The 19,999-nt window shown below is 46.1% G+C and overlaps 1 long non-coding RNA gene across 1 annotated transcript in view; it reads left to right on the forward strand.

The window, feature by feature from the left end:
* LOC111767919 (uncharacterized) overlaps positions 1-19,999 on the forward strand; it is a 111,320-nt gene that overhangs the window by 29,017 nt on the left and 62,304 nt on the right. The window contains exon 3 of the long non-coding RNA XR_011425244.1: positions 2,977-3,175. This is a non-coding gene — a long non-coding RNA (uncharacterized lncRNA). The remainder of the gene's footprint in view (positions 1-2,976; positions 3,176-19,999) is intronic.

Below are 19,999 nucleotides of genomic sequence, written 5' to 3' on the forward strand. Positions count from 1 at the left end.
CCCTTCTGAAGAACTACAGGGCATTTACCAAACTGCTAGGCTCGTGTTTAGCATCAGGGCAATCGGAATTATGGGTAGATATAGGTCATTGGGTCAGGCATGCATTATCTTTAAGTCAGACAATTAAACTGAAAGAAAGCTGAGAATAGAAAATAGATCAGTGAAATAGCATGGAAGAAGGGGAAACAGACCAGTGCATAATGGAACTGCTGGAAAAGCTAGAAGTGGTACTAAAAATCAGTGGGGAAAAGATAACTTACTAACTTAATGGTGTTGGAATGATTTCCAAGTAGAAAAAAATGCAACTGGATTTCTTCCTCATACCACACACACACATAAACATAAAAAAAAAAAATTATAAAACAATTAGAAGAAAACAGAATTTCTTCGCTACCTCAAGAGTCATAATTCTTTCCTTTAAGTAGCAAAAAGTGCATCCTATAAAGGACAAGATTTATAGATTTGACAATATTGAAGTAAAAACTTCTATGTGACTGAATATAGCAGAGGTGGGGCCAGCATAAGGTGCTGGGGAGAATTTGCATCAGATGTAACAGGCAAAGGATTAACGTCCAAGCTGTATGAATAAAAAGAAAATACATAAAAGAAAAAAGAAGCTACTTTCGGGGCCCGGCCGGTGGCGCAGCAGTTATATTTACACGTTCCGATTCTCGGCAGCCCGGGGATCGCCAGTTCGGATCCTGGGTGCGGACATGGCACCGCTTGGCAAAAGCCATGCTGTGGTAGGCGTCCCATGTATAAAGTAGAGGAAGATGGGCACGGATGTTAGCTCAGGGCCAGTCTTCCTCAGCAAAAAGAGGAGGATTGGCAGTAGTTAGCTCAGGGCTAATCTTCCTAAAAAAAAAAATAAGAAGCTACTTTTGAAACGTGCAAAGAATGGAGAAAGACAATTCAAACAAGGGTGAACCTAAATTGCCAATAAGCAAAGAAACCAAAAAAAACCCTCTTCACTTTACTAGTAATCAGCAAAATGCAAATAAAGACAAGGAGATACAATGTTACACCCAACACTGGCAAGATTAAATTAAGTTTGGTGATATAACATATGGGTGAGGGACAGGAGTTTCCATTCAGCTATTAGTATAGTGCATTAGTTCATTAGCATAGCCAACTTTCCAAAGCAATTAGCAGTTTCTAGTAGAACGTTTTTAATGGGTATAATCTATGACTCAGCATCACTACTTCTAGATTCCTTGTTTGTAGAGGTGAAGAATTGGAAACAACCCAAGAGTCCAATCAATACAGAACAAAAGCGACTTTCAAAATATTAAGCCACAAAGCAGAGAGCAGGCGCAGAACAATCAGAACAGCTGCTGCACATCGTCCAGCAGAGAGTCCTACGGGGTCGGGGCGGAGCGCTGGGGCGCTATTTTCACGGCAGCTACGGCTGTACCGGGCAGGATGCTGAGCGTTAGGTCCGGGTGAGGAAGAGTAGGAGTCAGGGGCAGGGGTTCTGCATTCGGCTTCTCTGGGGTTGACTTCTGGCTCTGTTGCTTATCAGCTGTGACATGTTGGACAAATTCCTACTTCTCTCTCGCTTTAGTTTCCTCATTCTGGACTCAGGTTATAACAATCCCTTCCTGGTAGATCTGTTGTGAAGATTAAGGGAGCTAATACATGGAAAGCTCTTAGAATACTTCCTGATGTGTGTATTGAGAAAGCACTCAGTGTACGCTGTAGGAAAATGGAAATGAACCAATAAAATATACTGTATGTTTACATGCTAGAATATCACACAGCAGTTAAAATGAATGAACCATGTGCATTAATCTGGGTACAGTTCAAAACACTTGTTGAGTGGAAAAAACCTGCAAAAATAACTTATATATGGACGCATAGGAGAGATGAAAATAGAGAAATACAGACCAGGAGGGTACCCCCCCCCCCAAACTAATGACATCGATTACATTTAGGGAGCAAGGGGGATGTGATGGGGAGGGTTACAAAGCAGATTTCAACTTTCTCAGTAGTGTTCTTTTTAATCTAAAAGAAAAGAAATTGGAAGCAAAATGACAAAATTATCAGCATTTGATAATTCTGAGTCATGGCTAGACATTTGTAATATTCTCTGGACCTTTCTGTATGTTTAATTTCCTTTAAAAAATACGGAAATAAAGCCCAATGTGTGGCCATATGTCAGGAAGTCACTAGTCCAGTTGTGCCTCTCGTTAGCGTGTGGCTTTGAACCAATCAAAGCTTTCGAGATCTCAGTTTCCTCCTCTGCAAAATCTAGTGAAGAGCACTATTTATTGCAAGGAGGGTGTTTGGGGAATTAAATGATCTTTGGGGGAAATTGTATAAAAGCTAAACTTCTATTCAAATGTTAGTTAAAATTGGGTTGTTGGGTTGATAATCCCTGAGACTTGTCTTGTTTTAGTGGGACGGGCTTGTGGAGCGTTCTGAGGAAGGAGCGGGGTGATGGGTATGAAGGCCTTGCTCAGGACTGGCACTCAGCTTGTGGCAGAGATACGGGACCTGCTCAGTCCTGAGTCTCCTCGTCCTCACAAGCGGAGCTCTGCTTTTATTCCAGGTGGTGATGTGCCTAGAAAAAGAGAGACATTTCCTCGTCTCCTGGAAGTAGGAGCAGTTGGTTGGTTTTCTAGAAATCTTCACAAAGGCTGCCTCAGCTGGGAGAGGTGCCTTTTTGCCCTTCCTCTACCTCTTTTTTCTCTCTTGGAAAGCAAAGACGATGGCTGGCATTCCTACAGCCATCTTGGACCATGAGGTGACCTTGAAGATAAGATATAAGCTTTGCGCTAAACACGTTGGAGAAGAAAGATGAAAAGCATCTGGTCCCTGATGCCTGTGGAGCTGCCTTTACTGCCTCGGGCTGCCCACTTCAGGCTTCTTTTATGGGAGGGAAAATAAACTTGTAAGTTACTCAGTCGCTTATTTGGGCTACTGTTACATGCAGCTGAACCGAACCCTAACTGATACATTTTTGTTATTCTGAAGATGCTTTGAATAGGTAAACTAGAAAAGAGAACCCCGGTCGCCGCCGCCTGCCCCGCCGCCTGCCCCTCTGCCTGCTCTGGGAGGAGAGACTCAGCTGTTCTGCCTCTTCCTCAGCCGCCTCCTCGTTGCTGCGTTTTCCTGCATTTAATGATTGTAAAAGATAAAGAAACAGAATTTGAATGACCTCATTTCTGTCATGGTATGTGAACATTTCGAGTGTTTCTTTGGGTTTAAAATTTGTAACGGTGAAACACTGTAAACCTGTGGGGTACAGTATTTTTATTAAGTGCAAATTTAGTTCATACGTGAAATATTTTACTGAATGTGAACAATATCTTTAAAATTGAAGTGTACTCTTTTTTAAAGTTATAATTATTTGTTTAATAGTTTTCTGACTTGAACTTTTTGTCGATATTTTGATTTTATTAAAGTTTACTCCACTCTTTTCCCCTCTGGTAATCACTAATCTGGTCTTATACGTGTGTTTGTTTATCTTCCACATAAGAGTGAAATCATACGGTGTTTGTCTTTCTCTGTTTGACTCATTTTGCTTGGTATAATACCCTCAAGGTCCATCCGTGTTGTCACAAACGGTATGATTTTATCTTGTTTTATGGCTGAGTAGTATTCCATTGTGTATATACACCACATCTTCTTTATCCATTCATCCCTTGATGGGCACCTAGGTTGCTTCCAAGTCTTGGTATTCTGAATAATGCTGTGATGAACGCAGGGAAGCATATATCTTTTCGAACTAGTGTTTTCGTGTTCGTTGGATAAATACCCAGAAGTGGAATAGCTGGATCATATGGTAATTCTATTTTTAAGTTTTTGGGAAATTTCCATACTGTTTTCCATAGCAGCTGCAGCTTTTTCCTTTTATGTACATAAAATAAAGTTTCTCTTTTACTGGCAAGATTATATATAAAGTATAATAAAGGAAAATTTTCACTTCCTGTGAAATTTTCACTGCCTTTTCTGGCCATGTTATTTTTTACTTTCTTTCAAGATTTTGATGAAATAATTTTGTTGAATAGAGGAGATGATATTAAAAATTATCTGCTCAGGGGCTGGCCCTGTGGCCGAGTGGTTAAGTTCGTGTGCTCCGCTGCAGGCGGCCCAGTGTTTTATTGGTTCGAATCCTGGGCGCGGACATGGCACTGCTCATCAAACCACACTGAGGCGGCATCCCACATGCCACAACTAGAAGGACCCACAAAGAAGAATATACAACTGTGTATCGGGGGGCTTCGGGGAGAAAAAGGAAAAAAAAATTAAATTAAAAAAAATTGTCTGCTCTGGGTGTTAAATACGCGAGAGAGGCCACTGACCATAGGTCTCTCTATCCTGAGCACGGAATGCCCAAGTGGCGTGTGGGGGCCAAAAGCGCAGGGCTTCCCAGTTGATTGAAGAGAAAATTTTTTCTCCATTCACAGTTCTGTGGACTCTAATCTTAAGGAAAATAGCAGCAGCAGTAGTCAAAACCAACAGCTTCTGCAGGCATCAGGTGGATATTCCCATGATATTCCCAAACAGCCAGGACTGAGACTTCCTTCAGTCTAGGTCAGACAATCCAACAGTCGCACCTTAAAGTCCACCCACTTGCTGATCTGTGCAGGAAGGAGCAGCCACTTGTGTCCCTTTCTCTGTGAAGGTCATTGATTTCTCACTCTTGTCCTGTGCAGGGCTTTTCTTCCAACGTCCTTTGACACTGAATTAACTTTAATTCTAGCTGGGGAGGAAACTCTGGGTTGGAATGGACGACCTTGCCATAGGTCGATGAGACCGCCTGGGAGTTAATTGCGCTGTAACTCTTTCGCTGCTTGAAGCTCATTAACTTTCCTCCTCCTCAGCCCCTTCCCTTTAAAGCTGTTTAGTTATTTCCAGCTGAAGCTGCTCATCGCCTGGGAGGGTCCTCTAGGGCCCAACTGGTCGTCAAACAATAACGGAGCTATTTCTGCTCCTGCTGTGAATGCTCTCCTTTGCCAGAGCTGTTTCTTTGGACGGCAAAAGCCCGGATTTGCATACAGTCAGGGCAGTGCCCTCCGTCCAGAGGGACTGGGCCAGGCCAGTGCAATGAGTCACTGGCGGACAGCAGCTAGCCTGCCTCCCACGTACTATTGACAAAGGTGAACACAAATTCACATCAAAACTGGCTCCTTTTTAAAAGCCATGTTTACAGCCCAGCAGTATTTAGGGCGGGTGAGCACAAGGCTATTGGTGGCAAGTATGCAATTCATCACAGTCATTAAGTGGATTTAAGTACAGCACAAATCTGGAGAGGCACAAAGAGCTCCACTTTGACATCCTAACCTAAAAAAATGAGTGGAGGTAGGGAAAGTTCCTGTCCACTGTCTCCCTGTCTCTCTTTCAGTCTGTCTCGGCTTCCAGCATCTCTCACCATCTCTATTTTTCTATGTGTTCTGTGTCTCTCTGACTCTCTCTTTCTGTGTATATTCCTGTCTCTCTTTGTTTTTCCAGCAGATTCCTTTCTCTTTTTACAAAATCCTCTTTCCTCAGTTTAATGTTATACCATCTAATAACTTAGGTAGATTCTTCCAGAAATTAAAACAAAACAAAGCAAAACTTTACCCCACTGCTCCTGCTTTCCACACTCCTCCCTTCATTTTAGGCATCCTGCCAGCTCTGGCCAGAGTAATGCGCTTGGCTGTGCAGTTAGATTCGTCATCAGGATTTCAGAGTGGCCCTGGCACTGCCTCACATCTCTCCTGCCACCTGCCTTGGTTCAGGTTCTTTGGCAAGCCACTCAGCCAATTAGATACCGACTGTCGCCCCCCCGCCCCCCCCTCCCCCCCGCCCACAGCCCAAGAACTTGAGCTTCTCCATAAAACGCTGATCTCTCATGCTTACAAAAGAAGCGGCCCAAAGCATCTTGAGCTCTGAGCGTGTAATTCCTACCTGTACCCTGGAGCGTATCGCAGACCCTAGAGCCGAGTTGCAGTTGCGGGGTGCCAGGAGATACCAGACTCATTTCACACAGCCTCAGGGAGCAGCTGCCTACAAAGGACCCCGGCAGCTGCTGGACGCATGGAGCAGCCGTGGACCCACTTTAGGATGGGAATGAAGAAGGGGCCCATGTCCAACAGCCGTCACGGGGGACTGGAGGAGGCAGGACGTCATTACCTTTGATGCACCTGTCTGCCTCCCAACTTGGAAGAAGTTTATGAATTCCTCCTTATTTAAAAATATAAAAAATGGTATATGGCTATAATGCCAGCCAAGACTGGCTTCCAGAAATAGCTTTAAAATTTGCCTCTGTGGAAGAGATGACCCCAGAAGGGAGAACACAAACACTACGAACCACAATCTGAAGGCTCTGCTCCAGGCAGACAGGACAAAGCAAGAATTTAGGGTCCTCAAAAAAATATAGGATCAACTTATTTTCCGTAAACGTGTTTTTTATGCTACAGTGGTCACGGTACACCAGAGGAAGGATTTTTGTCACCCTTCTACCAACGCAGCAGGTTTACGTAGATGCAGGGGGCCTCCCTGCTAATAAAGGACCATGAGTGGTCCTGCTGTCTGTTAAAAGGGACTTTCCAGTCAACAGGATGATGTTTTTGATGACATTTCTTAGCCAGGAGTTTCTGTTTGGATAATTTCTGTACTCATTTTTTCCTTTTGTCTCTTTAAAAATAATTAGATACAGAATACATACAGAAAAGTGCATAAAATATAAATGGACACTATGACAAAGAATGAGCACCAAGTCATCACAGTTCACTTCAAGGAATGGAGTGTCAGCAGCACCTCAGAAGCCCTCAGTCACTTTCCCCTACCAACCTCTCTTCTCTCAGATGAGACCAGCCTGTTTAGGTTTTTATCGTGATCATTGCTGTCCTTTTCTTTATAGTTTGACCACCTATGTATTCCTAAACACTATAGTTTAGTTTTACCTGTTCTGGAACTTTATATAAAGAAAATCATAGAATATACATTATTTTTCATCTTTGCCTCTTTCATTCTACATTGTTGATAAGCTTCATTAATGTTAGGCGCATCTCCAGTTTATTTACTTTCCTTGCCATGCAGTATCCCATTGTGTGAACACACACAATTTACCCACTCCCACTGGCGATTTAACCACTGCTATGAACATCTGTGTATGGTTCCTGGTGCACACGTTTCTCTAGGGGTTCTACCTAGATGTGAGTTATGACTTGATGATAATATTTAATCTTGAAGGACCAGGAGGAGTTTATAAGTCATCTATGAGGGGAGGGAAAGGAAAGGATATTCCGGGCGGAGGAAACAGAGTGTAAAAGAACAGAGGTGTGAAGCCACGTGCTCCGTTGGGGGAATCATGGTCCTGTGTTATTGGTATGTGGCCCTTGAGTAACTCTGGCTGCAGTTCCCAGTGTGAACAGGGCAGTGAGTGACACAGGCACATTCGTAGCAGAGGGTGATGGACACATTTGAGTGACCCCCTCCACAGTGCTGGCCGTGGAGTCCCATCACAGTGGGATTGCGTAGTTGGACCTGATCGTTGTGGGACCAAGGTCAATCCTGGGCAGTCTCGTTTGCTGGGGATCATTGCAATTTTAAATGGCAGGTAGGATTTGTCTTGTGATCAGGTCTGATCTGTGGGTAAGTAGGCAACTAGAATATATGTTTAGAGGAATCTGCGGCTGTCTGGTTTCGGCAGGAATGCCTTGATTGATTGATGTGGAGTGTTGCCATGGATTTGCTGACCTTTATCAGGGTGCCTCTCTCTGCTGTAGTTCCAACACTGTGGAGGGGCCCCCAGAATCCAGCTCATGCTGTTTCACACACCGTTTACTTTACCACGTGGACAGTGCTGCTCTGATCGCGGGAGCTGCCGTCGTGACCTGCCTCAGCCGTCTGTGTGTCTGGGATGAACAGCTACCGGGGCAAATGAAATGCAAACTCCCTGGCTTTCCAACGACAGGAAGAAGAGGCACGGAAGGTCAAGGTCTTATTTAAGGACTGATAAAACAATGAGCTCCACGTGCTAGCTTTAGAGCAACCATATTTATTACCGTTAAAAATGAACAACATTTTATATTTTGAGTCTCTCTCTCTCTCTCTTAAACCAAAACGATGCCAACTTTCGGTCCCACCAGCTGAACTGGTCCAACGGATTTGTAGCAGGCTGCTGTGACTTGCTACTCGGCAAGTAGCAATTTCCCAAAGCCCTCTGTCTTAGAGCAAGGCTTTCCCCAGGTAGCCTGGGTTATGGGACACATACATACCATATTGAGTGACCAGGAAGAAACAGGTGTACGTGCACAATTGATGTTATCAGCGGATTATTTATGCACCTGTGGAAGACAAAGGTGCGTTTCCTCATTAAACGGCCATGTCGTGTGGGATGGTGCACAGTGAACCTAAAGACCTTTGACTTAATAACTCGAGACAGGAAACCAGGCTCTTCCAGTGCTGAATGAGCACCGCCGAGAGCAGTCCCTGTGTGTCCACGGTGGGAAAAAGACCACGTAGCCTTTTAACGCTGTGACGGAGGCTGTGCGTCCCAGTAGAAACCATTCTTTGCTGTGTAAACTTGGAGGGTTCTTTGTCATTCCTGAATCTATTTCTTCACCTGTGAAGTGAGAAAAATACCTCACAGGGTTGTGAAATGGACCTGTTCACATGAGATCATGTATGTGAAAGTGGTCTTTAAATTATATAGCACTATACAAATATTAGGTATTTTTATTAATTTTTACATCATAAGGTTATTGCAATGTTCAAAAGAGATCATGTTCATGAAATCACTTGGAAAAGTTCTTGGAAAAATCCGCCTGGAAAAGTACAAATGTAAGGTTGGTAGTTGAAGTAATAGTGTCAGGGCTTTTAGTCATGGGCGGCTAGAGACAGCGTGGGCATCTTAAAGGGGGTATAAGGATATTGTGCAAATAAAAGGTTTAGAGTATTTTTGAAACAGGCAGATCATCAGCTCAATAAAAATGGAAGAAGAATCCTGGAATTTTCCAGAACAGAAGCATTAATGTCAATGGAGCTGTGAACAGGTTAGAAATCATTACGCAGCCAATGAGCCCATGTGGCATACTCTATTTAACAGGTATTTTCAATTATAAGAAAGAGGGACTGACTGAGGTTACGATGAAGGAAGGGAGACTCCCTGATGGATGCATGTCAGCAGAAATCTGTAGCACGCCTCATGGGAGATCACAGAGCCGGGTCTCACGGAGCCGGAACGGACAGCAGGAGCTGGAGGTTATACAGGATTGAAAGCAGCTCTAGGAATTGGATTATCTTGTTGCCCTAGAGAAGCAGGAGTTTTCTACGTCCATGCCACTACATAACCAAGCAGTGCAGGCTTATTTTAGCTCCCGCCTATCCACGGTTTCTCTTGCCTGTGGCTTCTTTTGCTCTCGGTTTCTGTCGAATGTCGGCTTCTGTTCCCTTCCTACCTTCCAATTCATGTCTCTCTCTCTGTCTCTCTCTCTCTTTCTCTGATTCTCATTTAGACTTCAGGAGAGAGAATCTGAATGGTTCCACTTATCCCCGTTGTCTTTGGGGGATGTGACTTTGGTGTCAGGCCAACTCAGAGACCGGCTGCCCTTAGGTCAGGCTTCTATACCTGGACCTGCTGCCTGCGGTCAGGGAGTTAGGGTCACATGGTATGAACATAGCGATTTATGCTTCAAGAACCCCTTCACCTGGGGCTGTTTGTGGCACCCTCTTGGAGCATGTGGGGCAGGTGTCTGTGGTGGGCAAGTATTCTGCATCTTCGGTACATACGCGAGGGTGCTTGGGTCCGGTTACTAGGTCAGTAGGAACAGTGGCTTATGTAGTGTACTTTCTGTAAAGACAAATTAAACACCCTCCCTAAATACGCAGATGATGATGGTGGTAAAGAAGATGAAGAAGGAGGAAGAGGAAGAGGAGAAGAGAAAGAACAATGTCGGGGTTTTGAAATGTCTTTTTTTCAAGCCCCTATGAAAAGAGACAGAAAATGCATGCTCTAAAGTGCCAGGAATACTGAGCTTTGCCCAGATTGAGCCTTGTTTGGGGTTCTGGTTATTTTACCTAAAGTAGGTTCAAAGTAGCTTCTTGGACGTGGTGAAGAATCTCAGAGTTTTGGAAGAGAAAGAAACCTTGAGGTAACCCCCTCTTCCTTTTGCCTGGTCCCACTCCTCCCTTCATCTTGAAGTGGAAATGACACTCTCCGAGTGGACTGGCTAGAGATGCACAGGAGGCCTCTGCTCCATGACTGCGGAACAGACGAGTGAGTTCAGCGGAGGAGATTTTCCGCCACAGAACTGCTAACTCCCGTCAGCTGGCTTCCATCTTGGGCACTTGTGGAGAGGAAAACGTTATTGGCTTGAAGAGTTACCCTTTCCATCTGGGGCAGCTGGCCTGGAGTTCTTGCCAATCTTCCCTTTATAAAACAGAAATCTGCTTTTTCTGTAAAGGGGTGGTGTATTTTCTAAGATTTATCTTTGGCCCTTGGGTGTTTACGTGCCATCTCTCTGTCCCATTCATGCCTCCGGTTCTCTCAGCCTCTGAGCTGTCACCAAGTGGTGGCAGGAGGAAGCCATGCCGGTTCCTAGGTGTTGTGGAGGCTGTGGCCACCAGCAGCAAGAACATGACAAACAGCAAAGCAAAACGCCCCCGCCGGTGTACTCCACCTCCCAACTTTATCACATGGCAATGGCCGTCCTGGGTGAAATGTTTTATAAGCTGTGTGTTCTGGCAGCGAATACATCAGCAACCAAAAATATTGCCAGCAGATTTTCTTTTAAAACTTTCATGTATTATGGAGGTAGCTGAGATTCTCATGGTTCTAAAATGACAAACATAACCACCAATATGTTAGGCATCTGCTATGTCTCGGCTGTGTGGCCTTGGCAGAGTTACTTCAGCTCTGGGCTTCACTTTCTTCTCATCTGAGAACTGGAATATTGATTTTCTCAGCCCTGGGCCTGGCTTACAGGAAATGCTTAATCGACATTGCCTATGATAATATGAGATACCTTTTTCTTTAGTCATCATAAGAGCTTTATGAGGAAGGAAGGTCAGAGAAGTCAAGTAACTTGCTCAAGTTCTAGAAGGTGGTGAGTGATGGAGTTAGAATGGAGAACTAGTTTTCTGACTTCGAGTAGGTGGTCTTTGCTCCTCCAGGGCTGGTCACCACAATCCCTGTGGTTGGGAGGATGTTCTGGAGAAGGCCCCTATGCTGGAAACTCTCTTCTTGCTTTTCTCTTCTTCCCAAAGAGGGCTGGGCAGGCGAAACCCCAGTGTCACCCTGGCTCTGAGCCTCCTTCCCCAGGATTCGGGAGCCCAGTGCAGGCCCTGGCTCAGGCCCCTTTCCTATCAGGCATCTCGTGGGCTGTGTCAATGCCGCGACTCCTCTGCCCGACAGCTGGCAGGACCCAGACTCTGGAGGTTCGAGGAGAGCTGTGCGCCTCCTCCACGCCTGCCTGTGGTTTGGGCTCTTCGCCACTCCCTACAGGGCCTCAAGCACTTCTTGCCACAGAATCCAGGCTCCTTACCTTGGCAAGTCAACATAATGCTCCCCAAGTTTCGCTTTCTTCAAGTTAGGGTGGCTAATGTGCATGGAATTACTCAATAAGATTTATTGAGCACCCCACATAAAACTTGATGGGTTTTATTTCTTAGGTGATGAAAAAGGAGGCCCTTCCCAGTGAAAGGCCACACTGTTGGCCACCCCTTCTGAACCAGTCTTGTTGACTAAAGTTCTGAAAACTCCAAGGAATGGCGTGGGCAGGATTTTACTGGCATCTGTAATGGGCAGATTGGCGGCTCCTCGTTTTCTTCTTTGTTGACAGATGTGGCAGTGCAGCCCGTGCTAAGGTGCCTGCCAGAGTCTAATGCGACTACCTTTTGTGCCCCAGGAGAGAGAAACGAAAACGTGCGGGAAAGGAAATTAGAATTCAGTGAAACCAGAAGAGTCTTTGGAAAGGGGCTGTCGTGTAGGTCACGAGGAGAGTGTGTCCTCTCAGGAGTCATGCATAATAGAGGCTTCAAGAAGAGGAAAGGGGTGGGGAAGCGTCTGTGTGCCCAGCAATCCACCCGAATGCATCCATGGCCACATGCAAACTCCTAAGACAAATAGGTCTCCTCAGACGTGGCCTCCAGCTTCTTATGCAATCACCGACTTTGTTGGCTTGCTTGTCTTATTCAAGAAAAGATTCTGTTTCCACTATCCTTTCACAGACCCTTGCTAAACAATCAGATGGGAAAAGTTGACGGCCTGACCTGACTGCCAAGCAGCCCGGGAGCGGTCCAGACAGTGTAGGATTTGGAGCAGAGGAATTATTATTATTCTTTTTTTCCCCCCACAAAGAAGTAAAGGCCTCGGCCCTCGACCTTGGCCTTCGACCTTGGCCTTCCCTGATGCTTTCTTTTCTTCCGTGACACCCAGGCTTGCTATTATTTATCTCGAGTATTCCCAAGAATATTTGCTGAATTTTAATTTACATTGAATACGCTTTAGAAGACTGAGGCTTGCCAAGTTTCAGACCTCCCGAGAAAGGTGTGAGACAGAGTGTGTGTGTGTGTGTGAAAGAAACGCTCTCAGCTTGTCACTCGGCTGCAAGGCCTCTTGAGCTCTCAGCTCAACCTGAGGAGTAAAGCAGATTGCTTACCCCGTGGCTGGTGGGTCTTATCAAAATGTGATAAAACATGGTCATGAAAAATGGCATGCCTCGTTCGCGACAGTTCTGTGAGGGGCTCTCTGCAGGTGAACTGGCTTGTAACTCACCTGCCCTGTGACAGTTTTTACGACTCTGTTTCAGCGCAGTTTTGGGGAGCGAGAGGAATCGCCCTCGACACGGCTGTGGGAGACTTTTTTCTTCCTGTGGCTAGGCGGAGGGCTCCGGCCCGGTGACTCACCGTTGTGGTATTAAATGGCTCAAGATGAAGTGTGTGCTGTGCAAAGCGTGGGGCAGGATTTATCGGTGTGAGCTCTTCCTTTGAAGTATCGGGGCAGGCTACTTTGCTGATGGTTTCTGGAACCCGGCCAAGCCCCAGTACGCTGTGAAAACAGCCGTCTTAGGTTTTCTTGGCACACGAGCACATTCGCACTTGATTCTCAGACCTCCACTGCCTTCTGATGTTTTTGAGGCACATGTTTTTGGGAATCAGGGCCCGGGGCCACATTGTAACCCTGCCTGTTGTGCCATTCAGCCGCTCCCTCCAGACACGGCTGGGATGGCTCCGGATAGGGACCGAAACCCCAGCCCGAATAAGAACCTCCTTGCGTCCCAAAGTGCAGGGCGGCTTCGAGCTGCTTTTGAGTATTTATATGAATTTCTGCGTAGCTGCCATTTCCTGTTGCCCTGCCTCCACGAACAAAATGTTGACACTTAAGGCTTTTTACTGCCACAGTGCTTCCCGCAACAATGTATCTTTGCATTTCCAGCTCAAAACTACAGCAATATGGATGTGGAGAAAAACCTGGGTGATGCCATTACAGCTCACTAGTAAATAAAAAAAAAAAAATCCATCTTTCTCTAGTGAAAAATCCATCATCTCTTTGCCTGCATCTCCCTCCTCCCACCTCTACTCATCATCATACTGTTATTAATTTTGAGAACAAAGGACATAAAAAGCTAATTATGTTAGAGTCGCAGACACCCTTCCCAAGGTGATGTCTCAGCCTGTTTCTCATCCCTCAGCTGTGTGTGATAAATAGCTTCCTTGTAAAGGCAGATTTCCCAACAGACTCCCCATTGCAGGTTTCCCTCGAGCCTGGGAACCAGACTGTCCTTCCTGATTTAAATCTTGCCAACCTGTGTCGAGGACCCATTTCCAACCTTCCTCCCCATCTTTCTCTCAACTTTCCTAGTGGGCAGACCCTCTAATGAAGGCAACTTGATGCCACTGAGCTTGAATCTTATCGAGGGCTCAGAAAGCTGTGAGGTCCATGTATGTGGACCTCCTGGTTGAAAACATAATTGAATGTGGTTGCAGGATGGGTGCTGTTGTGAGTTGAATCGTGTTGTCCTCAAAATTCATATGTTAAAGTCCCAACCCCTAGGACCTCAGAATGTGACGTTAGTTGGAGAGGGGGTCTTTGCAGAAGTAATCAAGTTAAAAGGAGGTCATTAGGGTGGGCCATAACCCAATATGACTAGTGTCCTTATAAAAGGAGGAAATTTGGAGGCAGACCCGCAGAGGGAGGATGCCATGTGGACAAGAAATAGCCATCTGCAAGTCAAGGTGAGAGGCCTGGAACAGACCCTCCCTCACAGCCCTCAGAAGGAAACAGCCTTGCTGACACCTTGAATTTGGACCTCTAGCCTCCGGAGCTCTGAGACAATACATTTCTGCTTTTTAAGCCACTCATTCTGTGGGACTTTGTTGTGACAGCTCCAGCAAACTAATACAGGTCCCTTGGGCAGCAGACCCCGAGGCAGAGATTAGCATGAAGGAAGTTGTAAGGGAGTACCCTTGGGATAAACTTCTGTGGGTGGAAGAGAAGGCGAAGAAGCCGACTGGGCGGAGGGAGATTTTGAGCTGCAATGTAGTCCTAGCAGAGGCATCCGCTGACTCCATGGGAAGCTGTGGCTCTGGGATGGCCCTCCATGGCTGGAACGTGGAGCCTCTACACTCCTTGTTGGTCCATCATTGGGCGTGGGCTGCCTCTGGAAGAGGTGTGGCTTCAGGTGAGGCAGTTTTCTTCAGCCAAGGCAGTTCCCAAAGAGGCTGACAGTTGGAGATGGTCTTGGGAGCAATCCCGGCAGCTGGGGGAAAAAGTCCTTCATTCCTCAGGGGCATTTGGGTGGCCATCGTAGCATCCACCATGAATGCCTGTCATAATGGGTTGGTTGGCTGAAGGGTGGCTTGTCAAATTTCATGATTTTCAAAGTGGAGTTGAGTTTTGTAAGGTGTGGTGCTCCGTTCAGTCCTGCGTTCCCCCCTTACCTTCTAGATGAGGCAGGCTGTGGCTCCCCGCCCTTTGAGACTGCACTGGGAGAGAGGTGGCTGTGGAGGCATATCAGGCAGGATCTAGACAGGAAGACGGAAACTACTCTGGATACTTCAAACAGAGGGGACCAATAGAGAAAAAGGGTTATGAACGTGCTGGAAGGGCTGAGGGAGCACAGGGAGATCAGGAGGCTGCTTTTGACCCGGGGTTGGGACTTTATAAGCCCACATTGTCTGCTGAGCTGCTACTGTTGGGTCCGTGCCGTTACCCTTGAACAGGCACTGAGGATGCCACACTTTGATGCTGGTGCAACCAGGGCTGACACTGCTAGAGCTCAGAGTCACCCTGGGAGCTGCTGAAGCCTGCATTCGCGGGTCCTGGTACTACTGCCATTGATGGCACCAGCAGTAGCAGACAGAAAGCCTGTACCTCCTCCTGTCTTCTAGCCTCCCTTCTGGCAAGGGGCCTGGCTCCCAGCCTCCTGCAATGGAGAGGAGAACATGAAAGAATGGCAGGGATCTGGGACAGCAGATTGTAGTCCAGTCTCTCTCAGACTAGCCCCTGCTGTGTCTCTGGCCAGTGGATGGTCCTGAGAGGGAGGATCAATGGCCAGGAAGGGAGCATCACAGAACAATGGCCAGTAAGCCCCTCCCAAGTCTGAGCAGGGGGCCCATCCTAGGAGCAGTGTACAATCTGGAATTTGGCTGATCTACTGCTGTCAGCTTCCTGCTCCACATCCCTCTACTCTCTCTGAGGAGAACAGAACTTCCCCAACCTATCTCAATCAAAGCCAACTTGGCGAAAAGGAGCTTTGTTTCTAGAGGAGATAGCAATGATGATCTCGTTATAGAAACCAGTCTACTAGCTCTCAGCCAATATTCTCTTGACCACACCATGGCACAGCTGCAGCCCTGCCTCCCTTTTCCTTTCCTTCTGGCTCCCGACAGGAACCCTGTGTCACCACCATGGCACAGTGGACACGGTCACAGAAGGGCCGACTGGATGAACTAAACTAGCCAGTCACTTCAGCCAAATACCTGGTCAAGCTAATGAGTCAAATGAATTTCCGGTTATTTAATTGCATTGCGAAGTAATTGTTCTTTGGGCATATTTATTTCTCTCGTATGTTAGTAAAATAATAGCATATACCTCATCGGGAATAAAACTTCCCGTGTTTATTATCTGTTAACTTTTCAAATTGACTTTACAATATTTTCCTCATTCTCTTGGTAGCCATATGACACATCCTATGTTGTCCTTCTTTATTCATCCATTTATTCTTTCAGGAAATATTTACTGGGTACCAACAATGGACAAGTGTTTGTAGTCTGTACAGAGGAGGAGATGCAAAGAGCAAAAGAAATGTCCCTGCTAAGGAGGAGTTGTCTTTACTTGGAAGGAGCCTACTTTTACAAATAAAGTAAGAAAACTGCAGAAGGAAACTAGTCAGTGACACCAAGACTTCAGATACGCAAACCCAAGCCATTCCCATAAGCAACCCCCCTCTGGTTGATTGTGGAGGTGACACACTCCGTAGCCTTCAAATCTAAGATTCAAGTTAGTGACTCTTATTATCTTGAATGTCGCCTGATTATAGATTGACACATGTTTGGTTGAAGGTTACACTGAAGCATCTTCATTTGTCCTCATGGAAGGTGACTGAGCAGACTTGTTGTTTTCCAAGCTTCGTAGATAGAAAATAAGCCGCATAGTGAGTTCCTTCTGCCTAAGCATGTGGTTGGTATAATTTTTCCACAGACAGCTGCATTCAACAGCCTGTGCGTGGTAGTTCAACGTGAGTGAGGACAAAATGGTAGGCGATGCAAGTCGTCAGAGAAGACCCCTGGGACTTCACTAGGCACTGCCACTAGAGCCAGACAATCAGATTGCAGGCAAATCAAAGGTGCTGGCAAATCTTACAGACCAAATTCTTTTCACCCGGGAATTTTACCCACTGACCAGACCCCACGTTGCTCCTGAAACTAAGAGATTTGGTGAGAATTTCACCAAACCGACACTGCTGTTAGTAACCTGTAACTACCATCTAGCAGATTAATCTAGCTGCTCTCTTTCTTCAGTTTCTTCAAATGGAAGAAATTTCCTCAAGTCATGGAATATTTCAGAATATTTCCCCAAATCTTACTTCTGGTTTCGAACAACAAGCTGAACCCATTCCTCTGTCTTTTGAGCTCTTGCTATGCACAGCAGCAGCACGAATGTTGTCACGGTTTCCTTAGCGACGCAGGCGTTAGAAAGCCGGGAGTTAGTTGGAGGAGGCGATGAATGAGAGGAAAAGGGACCTTGGCGTTCCTTGTCTGTAGGGTGCCAGCCAGATTTCACTGCTGCACACCGGGCAGGAAGATCCTCCTGAGGAGAGGTTGCCTTCGCTGATGACAGCTTCACTTACAAAGGATAAAAGCACACTTAAAAATGGTGACGTGTGTTCTGTGCACCAAGCTTTTTACCATTCTAACTCCTGGAAAAGACAGCATATTTTTTTCTGGTACATCTGGACGTTTCCCCAAGATAGCAAAGAAGGGAAGGCAATTCCGTGGTGCTACAGTTGTATTTGGGCTTAATTTGAAACTCTGAGTTTCATTAGGCCTGATATTCTAATTATATCTCTGCATTTTGCCCTGCAACCCTTTATTGCTCAAGCAAGTTGGCTCAGAAGATAATTGCCATGTTCTTGCATTGAGAGTTTACAAAACAAAGTGCTATTGTGCCAGGACTCGAAGGAGTGTTTTTCGATTGTTTCTCACTCTCCTCTGTGTTTTCAAGAGAAGCTAGTCCCATGGGCAGTAAGGCCTCAGAGCAATTGGGAGCCATCGAGTATAGCCCTGCCAGGGTGTGGCCTTCCCTGGACGGGTTCCTGACTAGTCATCGCTTCTTCAGAACTTAGGGACAACGTTGGTTAAGGTTCTTTTAGGCTGCTAGAGAATCTATTGTTTATTTCTCAGAGTTTCTTTCCTGGGGAGAGGAACCCAAATGGGGCCCCAGGTCCCACCGAGTGTGAGAGCCACCAGGAGATTTGGTTTTCACAACAGTCCCCTTTTGTCTCATCAGTCAGAGCAACTGGACCCCAATGGAACGTTCTGGTTTGCTAAGTGATGGGATTTCAGAGGATGGCTAATCTTCCTGGGGCCCTGCGCTGCTAGGGAACCTCCAGTAGTCCCACTTGGAAATCAGGAAAATCGGAAGTGAAAAAGGGAAGTAAATTTCTTGGAATTTCCCCACTCATGATTCAGTGTTGATAGAGAATTCCTGAATGATTGATCATCCCTGCCCATGTCAGTCATTTCTCAGGGGTGAAAAGGGAAATCCTAGAGAAGTGTATGGCAGCAAAAGAGAGCCGAGGTGGCTCACTGGGATGGGCCATGTCACCTGGGAGGCGCCTGTGGAGACCTCAGGGTTCTGTTTCCAGATCAGCAGTCAATGGTCTTTACTGAGCATCTGTAACGTGTCCAGCTTTGTGCTTGGCAATGTGGTGAAAGCAAGAAACACAGAAGACGTGATTCCTAGTCTATAAAGATGTCCGCAGTCTGATTGGAGAGGTAAAGTTCATACCAATGAATGAATTAAGGAAAAATATCAGATAATACGTAGACCTGTTCTAAGTGTTTACAGGTCAGAGGTTCTTCTCTTGTCATCAGAACAGAGAAAGGGCAGAGAAGATCAAGCCTCAGGGTAACCAGGGAAGGCTTCTTGAAGGAGGAGAGCCTTAAATCGTAGAGAAGAGGGAGAGGTCTAGCATGTCCTTTACTTTTCTGAGCTCCCAGTTTCGCCAGTGCCACGGAGGGACTTCACTCTCCCTTAAACCACAGGCAAACACGAAGAGGGTTTTTGCCTCTGCAGCGACAAGCAGAGATGCAGGCCGTGCTGAGATGCAGATGATGGCAGGCTCCCTCCTAGCCTGGCGACTCACGCCTCCACCCCAGGGGGCAGGGCTCAGGTTGATGACAGGAAGTACAGGCCACGAGCCTTCCAGGTTGTTCTTGAATAGATGAAATGGGGGCTCTGCTATGTTCCCAGATGGAGAGATTTAGTACGAGGCTCAGAGGGGAAACTGATGGAGGGTCTGATCTGGCTGGAGATGAACGCTTATGTAAGAAAGCACAGAAAACATGGTTTGCTGGTAAGGAGGGTAGCCTAGTGCGACAGAGAACTGAGGTTAGACATGCTGCAGTCATTAAGGGTAATTATTATATGTTATTGGTGGGCTAGTGACACAGACAAAGAGAAATGCCTGAATGGAAGTGGCATACTTCAAGGATTGGAGGGGAAGGGAAGAAATAGAGTCAGGGAGGTGAGTTAGAATGCAGATTGGACGAGGGCACGGAGACAGCAAGGGCAGAAAAGAAAGGGCGAGTCAGCAAGATTTTGCAAATAATAAGCTTGGTGACAAATGTACATAAACTGTGAGGAAGATAATGAAGGAAATGGAGGAAGGTGAGGAGAAGACAGTGGTCTGAGTGGTACCCTGCAGCTTCCCAATACAACATCTTCTAAGGCAGTTTTTGCACCTTGCCCACGTGCTCGGTGATATTTCATGTGCAACACACTCCCACGGTTCCATCTTTCTAAAAACAATCTTTAAAAAATTGCGGTAAAATACACAGAACGTAAAATTTACCGCATTAGCTGTTTTTGAGGGTACAATTCAGTATTGTTCAGTCCATTCACATCATTGTGCAGCTAATCTCCAGAACCCTTTCCATCTTGCAAAGCTGAAACTCTGCACCCGCTAAACAACACCTCCCCGTAGCCTGTCAACCACCGTCTTCTCTCCGTCTCTGTGAATTTGACTATTTGTTTTTGTGACTGTTTCTTTCACTCAGCAGAATGTCCTCAAGGTTCATCCATGTTGTAACATGCGTCAGAATTTCCTCCCCTTTTAAGGCTGAATATACTATTCCGCTGTGTGTGTATACCACATTTTGTTTACCCACTCATCTGTCAGTGGACACTGGGTTGCTTCCACTCTTTGGCTATTGTGAATAACGCTGCTGTGAGCATGGTGTGCAAATATCTCTTTGAGAACCAACTTTCAATTCTTTTGGATGTACACCCAGTACTGCAACTGCTGGATCATATGGTAATCCTATTTTCAATTTTGAAGGA

The sequence above is a fragment of the Equus caballus genome, chromosome 14, assembly GCF_041296265.1.
Source record: "Equus caballus isolate H_3958 breed thoroughbred chromosome 14, TB-T2T, whole genome shotgun sequence".
In the NCBI taxonomy this organism is placed as follows: domain Eukaryota; kingdom Metazoa; phylum Chordata; class Mammalia; order Perissodactyla; family Equidae; genus Equus; species Equus caballus.